Raw genomic sequence first — 17,315 nt, forward strand, 5'->3', positions numbered from 1 at the left:
AAGGTAAGTTCTCAATATCCTGTTGAGATGATTTGGAATCAGTTTAATCTATAATGATGAGACTGTCTTTCAATATTTATAGTGAGGTAGTCTGAATGTTGAGCATTGAAATGCATAAAACTAAAATTGAATAAAAATGTATTAAGAAATTGAAAATAATTAAATTGGAAACTTAAGAATCAGAAGCATCATTTGTGGTTTAAAACATAAATTTTATTTTATTTTATTCTATTTTTAAAAATTTTTTTATTATACTTTAAGTTTTAGGGTACATGTGCACAACGTGCAGGTTTGTTACATATGTATACATGTGCCATGTTGGTGTGCTGCACCCATTAACTCGTCATTTAACATTAGGTATATCTCCTAATGCTATCCCTCTCCCTCCCCCCACCCCACAACAGTCCCCGGTGTGTGATGTTCCCCTTCCTGTGTCCATGTGTTCCCATTGTTGAATTCCCGCCTGTGAGTGAGAACACGCGGTGTTTGGTTTTTTGTCCTTGTGATAGTTTGCTGAGAATGATGGTTTCCAGCTTCATCCATGTCCCTACAAAGGACATAAACTCATCATTTTTTATGGCTGCATAGTATTCCATGGTGTATATGTGCCACATTTTCTTAATCCAGTCTATCATTGTTGGACATTTGGGTCGGTTCCAAGTCTTTGCTATTGTGAATAGTGCCACAATAAACATACGTGTGCATGTGTCTTTATAGCAGCGTGATTTATAATCCTTTGGGTATATACCCAGTAATGGGATGGCTAGGTCAAATGGTATTTCCAGTTCTAGATCCCTGAGGAATCACCACACTGACTTCCACAATGGCTGAACTAGTTTCCAGTCCCACCAACAGTGTAAAAGTGTTCCTATTTCTCCACATCCTCTCCAGCACCTGTTGTTTCCTGACTTTTTAATGATCGCCATTCTAACTGGTGTGAGATGGTATCTCATTGTGGTTTTGATTTGCATTTCTCTGATGGCCAGTGATGGTGAGCAATTTTTCATGTGTCTTTTGGCTGCATAAATGTCTTCTTTTGAGAAGTGTCTGTTCATCTCCTTCGCCCACTTGTTGATGGGGTTGTTTGTTTTTTTCTTATAAATTTGTTTGAGTTCATTGTAGATTCTGAATATTAGCCCTTTGTCAGATGAGTAGAGCACAAAAATTTTCTCCCATTTTGTAGGTTGCCTGTTCACTCTGATGGTAGTTTCTTTTGCTGTGCAGAAGCTCTTTAGTTTAATGAGATCCCATTTGTCAATTTTGGCTTTTGTTGCCATTGCTTTTGTTGTTTTAGACATGAAGTCCTTGCCCATGCCCATGTCCTAAATGGTATTGTCTAGGTTTTCTTCTAGGGTTTTTGTGGTTTTAGGTCTAACATTTAAGTCTTTAATCCATCTTGAATTAATTTTTGTATAAGGTGTAAGGAAGGGATCCAGTTTCAGCTTTCTCCATATGGCTAGCCAGTTTTCCCAGCACCATTTATTAAATAGGGAATCTTTTGCCCATTTCTTGTTTTTGTGAGGTTTGTCAAAGATCAGATAGTTGTAGATATGTGGCAGATAGTTGTAGATATTTCTGAGGCCTCTGTTCTGCTCCATTGGTCTATATTAATTTTAAGTTTAGTTGAACTGACATTTCTAGATATATTAAAAAAATACTGTCTTTAAGCCTTTGCTTGATTTTGTTTGAATAAATGGTGATATCACTTAATCATATACATGGATTACTATTCTTTCCTGGAAAGATGAAGGAGAATAATGATACTGGGGATTTCACAATGAAATGTAATGGGTTTTGACTAATGATTGTTATTCCAGTATGTTAACTGCTTTTAAAACTATAGTTTGATGGAGTTTACCTGGAGGGATGAGAAATATTTTATAATGCACATTAATTACAGTGTCCATGTTATCAATTCTCTCAAACATTTTATCAATGCTGAGTACTCATTTACTGCAGGAATGCCCAGTACCTTATATCATATCTCTCCCCATTTCCATGGGGAAATTCCCTGCATTCTCCCAAACTATAAGATTTTCCGCTGAGGTCAATGTTCTGGGAAGATTTCTCCATAAATATCTTGGGAAATCTCACTAGGAATTGAAAGCACATTGCCATGGGAGATGAATAAGAAGCTTTCCCATTATTGATCATTTGTTTCCACTCATTCTGATAATTATAACAGACAGTATTGAGCTTGAATGGCAGTTTAGGTTGTCATTATAAACAGAATGCCTGAATATTGGCTGCTTGTTTTCTTTTATTGAGTTAATTGCATACTGATGATTGAAAATCAGCAAGTGTTCACTTGGTACAGGTGTTTATAAAAATATATGCTATATTGATGTGAAAAACAAGAGGAACCATACTTTAGTGAGATAACCTGGTATTTAACTTGTAGAAAGTTATATTTTTCAGGGAAAAAGTCATCTTGCAGTTCAAAACAGTGGTGGAGAATATAACAAAATACACTCCAGAATAAAAATATTTCACCACGTGGCCAACTCTTAGGTCTTGGTTAGTTGAGTTAATTTTAAGATAGAATATATTCTGTTATTAATTCCCTGGATTACTAACTCCTTAATGACCAAAATTGTGTCATATATTGGTGTGCGTATTGCAGTAGCTGGCACAGCATCTTGTATATAGCAAGAATACATATACTTGCTGAATTAAATTGCATTTACAAATAGTTCAGACTATTTATAACAAAATACGAATATCTAAAATGCTTTCTTGGAATAATTTTTCTAAATATGTGCCATTTTATAGACATTTAATTAAATAGTGGTATCAGTATTCATTCACTGAGAGTCTACAGTATCTTAAGCTATTTTTTTTTACTCATTAACTCGTGTAACTTTCAAAACAATGATATAAAGTTGGTATTAATCCTCCATCCCCTCAAGGAAACTGAGGCTCAGGGAGATTAAATAACTTGAGTTTATGTATGAAACAATAATAGTATTTACTTTATAGGGCTTGTGAAGATTAGCTGGGATGGATTATGGACCAAACTTCCTGGTGCATGGTAAGCCCTCAGTAATTTAGCTATGTATTATCATTAAGATCATACAGCTAAAAAGTTACAGAGTTGGTATTAGATCACTGATCTGTCTCACTGCAGAGCTCACGCTCTTTTCTTCATTGCCTTCCAACTCCCTTGCTCTACATGTATGGCAGAAATAATTAGTCTTCCTATTATGAGCTCTCGAAGGGCAAAGGATGAGACTTTTTCTTTTGTCTCATCCTTTTGTCTCATCAGGGTACCAGGTACTTACTGGTACCCTGTACACACAATAATAAATGTTGTTGACAGTTTGACTGGCTTGGCGGTGACACTATTCTGGTTTTGCTATCGGTATGAATGATTGGTAGGATGGTTGATTCTGAGAAGGGCTCAGAGGAATGTTGTTGCAGTATGCCTTACATTTTATATTAGGAAAGGAGGTTTTCTCCTCAGTTGTATGCCACCTGCATCTTGATTCTTAATTTTCTTTCCCTGGTGCCTGTGGGAAGAAGGGTCTGAGGGCAGTTGGAGTGTTCAGACAGAGTTAACATTTTCCGATTAACTTTTCCAGTATTTTCTGACTTAATCCTTAAGTCATTTCTGGCAGTTGTGTCCTTAGGATATTTTCAAAGTTAAGCTTTTTAACTTGAGGGGTAAAAATTTCTTTGTGTTTTGGAGGTGAGAGAATTAAAAAATAATTACTGAGTCTCACAGTCCTAGAGAGCTTTCCTGAAGAGAAATTTAAGTAAAAAATGAGCTGTCGGCATCCTTGAGGTTTCTCACTGGTCACATAATATTACATCATTTGTCAAATGTGGTTGTCTTCCTTCACTTGAAGTTCCTGCTGTTGGCAGTTTTTCTCCATATTTGTGCACGTGGAACTCAAAAACAAACCGAGGACCCAGAGTTCTGTACATGTGCATGGTAAATGACTACTACATTGTTTGAAATATAACTGCCATATGTGACACAGTTCTTTTTGTAGTTTTCTTTATGGTGTTAAAATATACACAATATAAAATTTATCATTGTAACTATTTTTCAGTGTACAATTTGGTGGCATTACATCTATTAACGTTGTGCAACCATTACCATCATCCATCTCCAAAACTTTTTGTCTTCCCAAAGTAGAATTCTATACCCATTAAATACAAATCCCCATTCTCCTATCCCTCTAGCTCCTGGCAACCACCATTCTACTTTCTGCATTTATGAATTGGACCACTCATGTCTCAGCTTTATAACTCCATGATTTACTTGTTTAAATTGAGGCCTACCATCTTCTTTTTCCTTGCTGTAGTTGTTATCTGATGACTGGGATTGATGTCTCACTGCTGGATCTATGTGAGGATGTGAACTTAATGCAATTGTCTTGCAATAAATAGTGTACCTTGCTTCTCTATATAGTCACCTCTTAAATTTCATTATCACATCATGAGGGCAAGACTGTATCTACTCTGCTCACCACTATATCATCAGTGTCTGGTACATTGTTTGCACTTTGTAGAAAATCAATATATGTATTTATAGAATAAACAAATGCTGCTGATCTTTATCATTAAAAAATCCACTTAAAAACCATTTACTGAGATTTCCTACTATGTAGGAGATCAGCTAATTGAGGAACTCTTATTCTTCTCCTGTGACACTATCTCTAAAAATGAGTGTGGTGATATAAACCAAAGATTATAAGCGTATACACCTAAATCATTTATTCTTTAATTTATTCATCAAATATTCATTGTACCTGTTATGTTTTAGATGCTGGCTGTGAAATGGTGCACAAAATAGACATGATCCTTGGACTTACAAAGCCCTAGTTTAGTGAAGAACCCAAGCTATAAAAAGTGAACAAACAAATGATATATTAGTTGTAAATTATAAGAAGGAAAAAGATGGAATGCTACCAGAAAGATCAAGGATGGGGCAGACAAGTTTAAATTGCAGGAAGTTGGAGACATAGTAACTTTTCATATTTGTGGATAGCTGTTTTCTCATATAGGGGAGAAGAAGGCTCATTTGTAATACTAGAAGAGTTGCTAGGATAGACTTTTTTAGAAAACAGTTTTGGTTTAATTATAGAAGAATTTGCTAATAGAGAATATTAGAATTTGCTAATAGAAGAATTTGCCACGATGAAATGGATGGCTTTTTTTTTGGAGGTTGCCTATCCTATCATTGAAGGTACTGGGCATAGCATTGTGGAGTTATGTGGCCCAGCATTGCAGAGTGGTTTCCAAATCTGGTTGGTCATAAGAATTATCAATTTATGTGGAAAAGTCTAGCACAATACTTGATATTTAATAGTTCTGTTTAATAAATGCTAGTTGAGTCTGACTTCAAGTTTCTTTATGGCCTGTTTAACCATGGCAGCCAAGAAGAAAATTACTGACAACTGAACATGATTTTATTTTTATTTTTTATTTTTTTGAGACAGAGTCTGGCCCTGTCACCTAGGCTGGAGTGCAGTGGCGCCATCTTTGCTCACTGCAGCCTCTGCCTTCCGGGGTTAAAGCAATCCTTCTGCCTCAGCCCTCTGACTAGCTGGAACTGCAGGTATGCACCAATATGCCCGGCTAATTTTTGTATTTTTTTTGTAGAGATGGGGCTTAACCATGTTGCCCAGGCTGGTCTTGATTTTCTGGGCACAAGCGATTTACCCGCCTTGGCCTCCCAAAGTACCGGGATTACAGGCATGAGCCACTGTGCACAGCCAGAACATCATTTTGAAGTATTTTCAGCTCACAAACACAAAATAAATTATGCAGCAACACTGGTTAAAATACTATCTTATTGGGTAGTAAATTTTGGTATCTTGCTGCCAAAGTTGGTCCACTAATGTGTTAAATTTACCCTGTATTCTTGAGGATGTAGCTTTATAATTCTTTGTATTTTATTGCCTGAAGTATAAAATTAAGGTTTTCGATGTCAGTAGAATGTTTTGATGTGTGTTTATATAGCCCAGTGGAATAATACATATTTTAAAGATTTTGTTAAATGCATTCCACAGTAGTTCACTAAGATATCAGTCAACAGTCAGATATCAAGTATTTAAGAAGTATCTAGCATGTCCCTGGCACTATTCATGGAAAGTGGGTCCAAGATAGTTAATTTCCCTTCTGCATATATTGATGAGGCCTATTAGGTAGACTTTGTAAGATAGAACCTGTTGCCATTATACCAATTGTTGTAAAAGTGCAATAGTATTTTGGCTTTTGATTGTGCTATATTTGAAGGTGACCTTAAATTATCGACTAACTTACAACTAGTTTGTTATATTTACACATTGAATCTCCCAGTGTCTAATATTAGATGGTCAAGATTTGAAGCCTCAGTAGTTGAGTGAATAAGTTGTTATTAAATAGAGCAAAAAGAAATTTCATATTATTGCAGTTCATTAAATGATTCTGTACAACTTACAGTGCAGTTCATTACTCACACTGTGGTATTAGACTAGTAATAAGGGTGATTTTTCTAATAGAGTAACTCCAACAGAGCCACCATGCTGTGTGATGATGATGTGTGTAGTGTTTAATATCTGGGTGCAGTATTTGCCTGAAGGATTAGATACTGGAATTTTAGACTTACTATTAACTTAAGTCTCAAATGGCACCCATTAGCAGTGGGAAGTCTTCTTTCCTTTTTCTTGTGTGTTTATGAACACACCTACTTTTATAATATGTTAACCAGGAAAATTGTGTTCTACTTGATCCTGCATTAGTTCAAACCTGTTACGTGCTGTGATTAGAGATTTATGAGTGGGTACTGGCAGGCATTGATTTCTATTGTGCTGCCCTTATGGTAAATACCACAAATTTGTAAGCTACAAAGCTTAAATTTATCTCACTGAATTCCATGTAGTAAAATTCTATCTCATTTATAGTGTGATAGTCTAATCCTTCTTAAGCAGCCTATCCTGCTGAACTGATTTACTATTTTTTGTCCATAAACTACGAATGTTCAATAATAATAGGCTAAATTCACATGATGGCATCTCTAGATAATCTAAATGTTCCCCTTGTAATCTTTGTGCTTTAAACATGGGACTATGAATTCCTCTTGGGCGAGAAATTAATTTCCAGCATTTTAATAAGGAGAATATGTAAGTATGCATTGAGGCTCTGAACTGGGCAAATTTCAGGGCAATTTTGTCTGTAGCATGAGTGTGCTTCCATGATTTTCTGCAAACTACATTTCCCTCCAGTATTTAGATTTAAGTGATTTTTTAAACCTTGCAATAATCAGGAATATAGAATTTTATTTTTTCTCTTCTGAGTGTGTTATTTGTGGAATATTTAGTAGTATCATAGTACCAAAATACTGATTTGCTTTTTTATTGATAAGGTTAAATTTTGGTGTTTTGGATTGGATTATTTCCCATTACATTTTCAAATATTTTCTTCCATAGAGTACTTTTAGGAATAAGACAAAGTCTGAGATGGAATAGTTTGGATACAGTTTTACTCCTGTAGAGACTTTTTTACTATTGTGCTTTGAGAAAATTCAATACAAATGTAAGCAATGGAAGTTTGAAGGTGCTTATAAAAATAGGAAATGTCTCATCTTGACCATATGCACCTTTGTACCTTCACAAAGCATCTGCGGAGGTTAAAACAAATCAACAGTCTGTTTTTTTTTTTAAATGCTGAAATATGAGAAAGACGATATACGTGTCTCCTATTGTCTTCAATAGGGCACATCACCTAAAGGAAAATAGAAGTGATAAAAATTAGAGTTTTATTACAGGCAAAATGTTTTGTTTTCTATATTTCCTTTATAAAAAAACAGACTTATTAAAGTTTTAATAATGTGACAGTCAGATAATTAACATTTATTGATGTTTCTCAATGCACCAGTGTATATGAGGTGGGTTGGAGTTCTTCTTATCACCACTAAATCACTTTTATTTAATCTCCACTGAATGTGACTAAAAATATTAAGCCTTAGAAATTACAGATTTCTACAGATTCTAGCAGTAATGTTCAGCATGCACTATGAAATGATTTAAGAACACTTGAAAATCAAGTACAAACAATTGTCAGTAGTGTATAAGCACTATTAGGGATCTATTCTCATAGAATCCCTATTAGTGCTTACGATTTACTTAGCATGTGTGTGCTGAGAGGTCAACCAAATATTTTACAAATGTGAAGTCAGCTTTAGCTCTATTTTACAGATGAGGCAAACTGAGGTTTACAGAAGAGCTTAGTGCAGTTGCAGGGGATTTAACTCTGGTCTGTCTTATACAAGCCCACTGGCTACCTTATACTACAGTTTCTTTCTTTTTTTTTTTTTTTTAGTATTTATTGATCATTCTTGGGTGTTTCTCAGAAAGGGGGATGTGGCAGGGTCATAGGATAATAGTGGAGAGAAGGTCAGCAGATAAACACATGAACAAAGGTCTCTGGTTTTCCTAGGCAGAGGTCCCTGCGGCCTTCCGCAGTGTTTGTGTCCCTGGGTACTTGAGATTAGGGAGTGGTGATGACTCTTAACGAGCATGCTGCCTTCAAGCATCTGTTTAACAAAGCAGATCTTGCACGGCCCTTAATCCATTTAACCCTGAGTTGACACAGCACATGTTTCAGAGAGCACGGGGTTGGGGGTAAGGTTATAGATTAACAGCATCCCAAGGCAGAAGAATTTTTCTTAGTACAGAACAAAATTGTGTCTCCTGTGTCTACTTCTTTCTACACAGACACAGCAACAATCTGATCTCTCTTTCTTTTCCCCACATTTCCCCCTTTTCCTTTCAACAAAACCGCCATCGTCATCGTGGCCCGCTCTCGATGGTCACTGTCTCTTCGGAGCTGCTGGGTACACTTCCCAGACGTGGGGCGCCTGGCAGAGGTGCTCCTCACTTCCCAGACGGGGCGGCCGGGCAGAGGCACTCCTCATTTCCCAGACGGGGCGGCCAGGCAGAGGCACTCCTCATTTCCCAGACGGGGTGGCCGGGCAGAGGCGCTCCTCACATCCCAGACGATGGGCGGCTGGGCAGAGGCGCTTCTCACCTCCCAGACGGGGCGGCCGGGCAGAGGCACCCCCCACCTCCCAGACGGGGTGGCCAGGCAGAGGCGCCCCCCACCTCCCAGACGAAGGGCGGCTGGGCAGAGGCGCTCCCCACCTCCCAGACGAAGGGCGGCCGGGCAGAGGTGCTCCCCACCTCCCAGACGAAGGGCGGCCGGGCAGAGGAGCTCCCCACCTCCCAGACGAAGGGCAGCCGGGCAGAGGCGCTCCCCACCTCCCAGACGAAGGGCGGCCGGGCAGAGGCGCTCCCCACCTCCCAGACAGGGGGGCCGGGCAGAGACGCCCCTCACCTCCCAGACAGGGCGGCCTGGCAGAGGCGCCCACTTCCCAGACGGGGCTGCCAGGCAGAGGCGCTCCCCACCTCCTAGACGAAGGGCGACCTGGCAGAGGCGCTCCTCACCTCCCAGACAGGGCGGCCGGGCAGAGACGCTCTCCACTTCCCAGATGGGGTGGCGGCTGGGCAGAGGCTGTAATCTTAGCACTTTGGGAGGCCAAGGCAGGCGGCTGGAAGGTGGAGGTTGCAGCGAGCTGAGATCACGCCACTGCACTCCAGCTTGGGCAACACTGAGCATTGAGTGAGCGAGACTCCGTCTGCAATCCCAGCACCCCGGGAGGCCGAGGCGGGCAGACCACTCGAGGTCAGGAGCCGGAGACCAGCCCGGTCAACAGGGCGAAACCCTGTCTCCTCCAAAAATACAAAAACCAGTCAGGCATGGCGGTGCGCCGGCAAACCCAGGCCGAGGCAGGAGAACCATGGGAGCCCGGGGCAGGGAGGCTGCAGCAAGCCGAGACCACGGCAGTACAATCCAGCCTCGGCAACAGAGGGAGACCAAAGAAAGAAAGGGGGAGAGGAAGGGGGAGAGGGAGAGGGAGAGGGACTACAGTTTCAAATTAATGTTTTTGTATAGATATTTTGAATGTTGGAAAAGTAAACCTATAGTACAAAAATGTAAAAGCTAATGGAGAATGGTGTGTTTCTTAGGCACATTTAAATATGTTATGAGACTACCTCAATTGGCCAGTCTCCTTTATTCTTTTCTGGCAGGGGAGTAGCTATTTGGGGGCAGTTTTCAAAGAATGTTGAATTATTTAAACACACAGTACTTTGTCACCAAGGCATTCCTATCAGTGTCTGAAGACGGAAAGGGAAGGAAGATGAGTTTATTCTATATGGTTGGATAATTATTATCATGGAAGAAAACATGGACTAGGAGTTCATATCTAAGAACTGCTCATTTTTTGACTTTGTATGTGTCACAAGTTTTCAGAATATTGGTTTCCTCATCTGCAAAACAAGGAATAGAATTCTCTGATTACTTTCTGTGAGTAATAAATGGATGGAATGATGTAATGTGTCACTTTGGATGTCTTAGTCACTTGAAATAATATTAGACTTTCACATAATTATATATTTTTTATATCTGATAAAGCCAAATTAGTGTTTCTGAATTGCTCATATCTAAATGCCTAGTGTCCTTTTGACTTTTCTTTGAGAGCGTTTCATAGTGGTAATGTTAAACACAAATCGGAAATCATCTGTCCGCTCTAAAGAGGTTGGGATTTTGTATAATCTTCAAATTCCCAGCAGCTATTGGTTCCTGCTACATAGTAGACACTTAAGAAATGCTTTTTAAATGAATAAATGAATACATCTAAGAAAGTTGAGCTTTCTCTGCTGTTACTGGAACCAATATAGGAAGGATTAGTAAAAGAGAACATGATGATTTTATAAATAAGGGGACCTGCATCATCTTTTGGCCTTATGATGCCCCCCAAATTCACTTAACTGACTTTCAAATAATTTGTTTAAGCAGTGTGTTTTGCAAAATGCTATAAACACCTGAAATTATGTGTTTAATATGATGATTCTATGTGTGACCAGATACTGAAGTTCTCATTGCTCTGCTTTTGTTCTGAAAAAATGACTTACATGGGCTAAAAGATTCTCCCTCCTGTAATGTGTGTACATTTCTAATAGGAGATTTTCACTGGTAAACATGATTAAGTTACAAAAATTTACTAGTTAGAAAAGTTGGTCATCTGAGATGATCCAAGTATGATTGCACAACAGTCCTCTTTCTATCAATTTCTGTCATTTGATTTTTCTCTATTCGACCCAACAATTTTCTTTCAAAGGTCAGTTCTCTCATCATGTGCAATAAGGGGCCTAAAATGTTGGCAATAAAATGGATAGTGTCAGGCATTTGTCAAAACACCAAATAACTGCAGTCATCTTTCTTGCGTGTAATCCTGATGCATCCAGACAGACAGCAATGCCAGAAAGTCAGCTAGGAATATTTGGACATGTTACCAATTTCATTATTTTGCTTATTCCTTAGGGATTACAAGCATACCTAAAATGTGTTCATCTCAAAGATGGGTGTTATAGTAGTAATATTTTAAAGAGAATATCATAGGTATTAGACTTAGAATTAGACTTAGAAGATGTTATGTTGTGTGATGATACTTTTAATAGAGTTTGGCAGTATCATAACAAAAAAATGATAGGTACTAGCATATACTTACACATTTAAATTTTGTTTTCTTCCTGTTACTGCTTTACCTTTTCAGTTCTTGAAAAACATTATTCTATTATAATGTTAATTTTAAAAAGTGTAGAAACTATGTGAAATATTTGATATTTAACCACTTAATCAACTCCAGTAATGTGATATTTTTATAGATTATTTATAGTTGCTGTATTTTATTTGTCTTAAAATACATGATCAAAAGGAAATGACAGTAACAAAGAAGAAAAAATATCTTACATGGTAGTGCAATGAATTATTTAAACATCCAATCAAACTTTTTTCATGGTGTTCCCAAATTCATTTAGTTGATTTGCTTATACTTTATTTCTTTGTAAAGAGTTATGAGGACCTTATGTTAAGTGAAATAAGCTAGACACAGAAGGACACATACCATATGATCTCACTCATATGTGGAATTTTAAAAGGCTGATCTCATAGAAGTAGAGAGGATAGTGGTTATCAGAGGCTGGGAAGGATAGAGGAATGGGGAAATGTTGGCAATTGGGTACAAAATTCCAATTAGGAGGAATAGGTTCTTATGTTCTTTTGGACAGTAGGCTTGACTATATTTAATGATAAAGTATTGTATATTTTAAAATAACTAGAAGAGAGAATTTTGAATGCTTTCGCCACAAAGAAATGATTAATGTTTGAGGTGATGGATTTGCTAATTACATTGATTTGATCATTATACAGTGTATACATGTATGTAAATATCACATTGTACCCCGTATTGTTATGTATCAATTTAAAAGAAAGTAAAACTTTAAAAAAAGTACACTTCTGAAAGTGTAGTACTAGCAATCAAAAGAAAGAAGATGGGGTCTGTTTTTTCAAGATGAGCTATCTTTATAAAATTACAGGATGGGGCCCTGGAAGTCATTAGATCACTCTCCCATTTAAAGCAGAAATTATCTCTGTAGTGTTCCTGATAAGTTCATTTACTTATCCATTCATCAAATATTTATGACCCACTATGAACTAGGTTCTCTTCCAGTCACTGTGAACAGAACAGTGAACCACATAAGTTAAGTCTCTGCTTCACAAAGCTTGCTTCCTCGTGGGAAGATACGGATTATAAATAAAACAAAATCACTTTGATAGTAACAAGTAATATATATTATGAAGATCAGGGTAAGAGGATGTGGTGATTTCGTATAGGGTAATAAAGGAAGGTCTTTTTGATGTTGGAACATTTATGCCCTAAATGAGCTGTAAGACGAGGCTGTGTGTCTATGTGTGTAAAGAACATTACAATCATAGGGGTCAGAACATGCAAAAGCCCCTGGGAGATGACATGCTCAGCATGCTCCAGGAATAGGAAGCGGTCAGTGTGGCTGGAGCAGAAGGAGCATGGGGGCCAGGAAGAATGGTAGAGAGGTGGCCAGGTGACAGATCACACAGGACGCATCTTCATCACCCTTCCCAGAGTTTCCTTCAATCATGCTTCACAGGCAAGATTCATTTCTTAACACCTCATAAAAAGAAATATATAGTCCATTTAGTCTTATGAGATAAGAAATATTATAATAAGTTTATAGTTGTTAGTTTAAGTAACTTGCAGATGTCTGAAGCACACACTTGTAATGAACATTTGTGATGAGTTAGGGATCTGTCTCCCTTTTTTCCTTGCAAGGAGATATTAAAATGGTTGATGGGGGCTTACTAATGAATTGTGATAGAAAATGGGTTGGGGAGAAGATATATTGGTCACTGAATTTGGTGACTTCCATTTAAATGACAGTGTCAGTGCTTGCAATTGATATTTTGAAGCTGATAAACTATTGACAGTTTCCTCGGTAAAATATGGAAAAACATTGGGTGGCTCCATCCGAGTATGATTTCCCTTTTCTCTTCCTAGTTGTAGCCTCTCTTAGACTTTAGTTAGTAGTAAAGCAAACATAAAATGCTGGAACAAATATAAATATTACTATTCAGTGCCTTGTAAATCTATTTTATCTCCCATTTTAAGTGTATATGATATTATATATAATTATGTTATTATAACATGATAGTTATTTCTAAATCAATCATTTGTAGGCTACTCTATTTCGGATCTTTAGATACATCTGCTATCCACGTGAAATTTATAGGACTGCTTTGGTTTGAAGTATGACCATTTTCCTCTTCTTACCAGCAGAGGGCACGCTTCACAACCCTGTTTGCCTTTGTCAACAAAAAGCAGTGATGAAATAGGAAGGTTTAAAGACAAAAACAAAAACAAAACAAAACAAACCACTGATAAACTTTCAAATCTCATGTGCTTGGTTTACAAAACAAAAGTATCACCAAAATGGAAAGAAATTTAGGATCTAGTCAGTACTACCATCACCAGGGTAGATTTTATACTGTTCAAATCATCTAAGAGAGATTGAAGTAGTTTTAATAAATTGAGAGAAGAAAGAAATACAATAAAGCTGTGCTATGAGTCTTCATAGTATTATAAAAATGAAAATGTTGAAGTTTATTTTGCTTAATAGAGCTTGATAGGAAAATGATGAATTGTAAATTTTAATAAGTAGATGATTTGAGGGTAGATTAAGACTTATTTTTGGATTTTGCAGTTATTTCTTTCTCAGACATGTTTTTTCATTGGCAGATATACGAATCAGAAGGACATCGAACTTGAGTTGCATCACTTACTATTTGTGCAACTTAGGGCAAATGAACTGTCTACACCTCACTTTGCTTATCTGTAAAATCCATATAGTATTTTTGTGGATTAATGGAAAGAAAGCAGGGTGACAGAGAGGGAACCTGCTTTCTAGTTTATCCCTATAACTTTAGAGAAAACATTGATCCTCTCTGGTGCTAATTTTCCTGCTCTCAGAATGAATAGTTTGAACTAGATTATCTATAATATGTGTGGTGTATAGTCAATGAAAGCACTTTCATGCTAAAATTTCATATTAAAGTTTCTAGTAAGCTAGAAAATGCTATATGCATGTAACTGAATTAAACATGCATTTCCTATATTTTACATTAAATTATTTTCGATATGAATTTCCAGAAACATATCTGTATTCTGAAGTCACAAATAATCTGTATTTAAGATCTCATTGGACATGGAAGGAAGGAAGAAGCAAGGCTAAAGTGAAGACGATAGCAATAAAATTAGAACTTTTCTTCCATTCATTCATTTATTCATTCATATTGTGTATATATATGGTATATTGCATAATGTTTTGATATACACATACATAGTAAAGAAATGATTACTACAGTCAAGCAAATAAACACCGCCGTCACCTCACATAGTTATCTTTCTTTGGTGGTAACACCTAAACTCTACTCTTCTAGCAAATTTCTAGTATATGATACAATATTATTGACTATAGTCTTTATCTTACACATTAGCTTTCTATATTTAATCATCCTACATAACTGCAATTTTGAACTCTTTGACCTACATCTCTCCATGTAGTTTACCCCCCTCACCCCATCCCTGGTAACCACTGTTCTATTCTGTTTTTATGTATTTGACTTTAAAAACATTCCACAAATAAGTGAGATCATACATTATTTTTCTTTGTGTTTCTGGCTTATTTAATGTAGCGTAATGTTCTCTAGGTTCATCCATGTTGTTGCAAATGATGTAATTCCTTCATTTATAAGGCTTATTAATATCTACTATGTATCTGTACCACATTTTCTTTATCCATTCACCCGTCGATAGACACTTATGTTGTTTTCATATCTCGACTATTATGAATAATGCTGCAATGAGTATGGGAGCACTGATATCTATATGATACTCATTTCATTTCCTTTGGGTACATATCCAACAGAGGAAATTCTGGGTCATATAGTAGTTCTATATCTTGCCCATCCCGCTTATCTTAAAGACAATTTATACCCTATCACATTCCCCACCAAACTTGGAGACATTCATTTTTTTCCCTCTCTTTACTCATATCTGAGCAGAGACTAGATGCTCCTTCCTACTTTACAATGCAGCTATTTTCAGCTCAAGTAACTTTTCTTCTTTTTAACACCTTTTTTGCTTCATCTCTCTTCTAGCCATTGCCTAGTAATATCAGAAACACCTTTCCAGCTCTCTCTTTATTTCATTTAAATGAGTTGAAAAGAATATAACCATATCAGAGCAGTGCTGGTGATCCACTTGTAACAGGGACAAAGAAAGCCATGCTTTGAAGTGAAAATAGACATAACAAATACCTCATTTCTTAAAACTTTAAAAGAGGCTTGAAGTTTCCTGCAGAATTAGCATAAAAGTTTTCATCTTTCTTCTCACTTTCTTTAATTATGTATGGCTGCTCTTAAGTGTTGGTATTTAAGATAAAATAATACCTTTATAATTTATTTATTTTGTATTTTTGCTTAATATTGTAATGATTTTAGTCACTGCTATTCATTTATAATATATAATATTTCAGATAACTATAAACCAAAAGTGATTTTATAGATGGACTTGTGGATCTACAATTAAGAATGTTTTTTCTGTATGGGAAGCAAATGTAGAGATTAACTTTTAGACGGTAACATATGAGTCAATTAGAAACGTTCTCCTTTTTTTGCATGCACTTCTTGTGAAAAATGGGAAATGAAAATGTGAAAGTCTACTCAAGTCTGGTTCTGCTTCTTTTGAAATCCAGCAAGTCACACATAGAAATGTATTTATGTTTAAATTATGTAAACATATTTATTGTAAATCTATATACTAGCCATTGCTCATGGTACTTGGAATATATAAGAGAACAAGACAGATTAAGATCTTTGTGCCTCATGGAGTCTAAATCCTAGTGGTGGTAGACAGGAGAGAAGCAATGAACACAATAAATAAACAAATTGTATAGTAGAGTAGACATTTAAAAGTGCAGTGGTAAAAAGAAAAATAGAGCAGGATATGAAGGATTGGGAGTACCAGGCTGAGGTGGATGGGTTGCAGTTTTAAATTGGATTTCAGAGTAAGCCACATTCAGAAGCTGAGATTTAAGCAAAATTTGAAGGCAAAGGAGGAAGTCAAGAGAGTATATCTAGGGTAAGAACATTCTAGGCAGAGGAAATAGTCAGTGCAAAGACTCTGAGGTGGGAGCTTGTCTAAAGGGATAGAGGAACAGTGAGGGGCCCAGTTTAACTTCCTGGATTGAGTTAGCAGATGAGAATAGGAGGGGAAATCAGACATAAGGGGGTGCGGTTCATGGCTGGCTTTGTAAGGCATTGCTTGGACTTTGGTTTTTCTCTGAGTGAGATGGAAGCCACTTGAGAGTATTGAATAGGTGAATGACAGGTCCATATTTACATTTAAAAGGATCCTTTTGGCTACCATGTTGACAATAGACTGTAGATGGAGAAAGATAGAAGCTGGGGAACCTGTTAGGAGACTAATGCAGTAATCCAGGTGAGAGATGATGGTGGTGAGAGATGATGGTGGTGAGAGGGGAAAGGAGTAAAGGATGTATGCAAGGGAGTAATTCCAATGATTGGCAATAGAATTTAATCTGAGTAAGAAGGGTAGAGAGGATGTCAGATGGGTGAAGGACATAAAAAATTAGTAGAATTAATGCTTTGCAAGAACTTGTGGGGTTTAAGCATTTTTAGAGTGAATTGATGTACTGGAAGGAATAAGGTAGAAAGATAGAAAGATGCAACCCAGGAGGTGGATGCATAAAATTTAGATTTTAGACGATTTATAGGTAACAACAAAATGAAGAATATGACTTGGGAATGAGAAGCTAGAATAGGGAGTATGATATGATTATTGGAAGAGAGAAATTCAGGAAGGGGCC

The 17,315-nt window shown here is 37.0% G+C and overlaps 1 protein-coding gene across 6 annotated transcripts in view; it reads left to right on the plus strand.

The window, feature by feature from the left end:
* TAFA2 (TAFA chemokine like family member 2) overlaps positions 1-17,315 on the plus strand; it is a 546,816-nt gene that overhangs the window by 240,665 nt on the left and 288,836 nt on the right. The window contains exon 1 of one of the 6 annotated variants that reach the window (XM_055096531.2): positions 2,985-3,031. The exons of the other annotated variants lie outside the window; for them this stretch is intronic. The gene's annotated coding sequence lies outside the window, so the exon portion shown is untranslated. Of the gene's footprint in view, positions 1-2,984; positions 3,032-17,315 lie in introns of those variants that run through there. 6 annotated transcript variants of the gene reach the window in all.

This window comes from Pan paniscus, chromosome 10 (assembly GCF_029289425.2).
Source record: "Pan paniscus chromosome 10, NHGRI_mPanPan1-v2.0_pri, whole genome shotgun sequence".
Taxonomy (NCBI): Eukaryota; Metazoa; Chordata; class Mammalia; order Primates; family Hominidae; genus Pan; species Pan paniscus.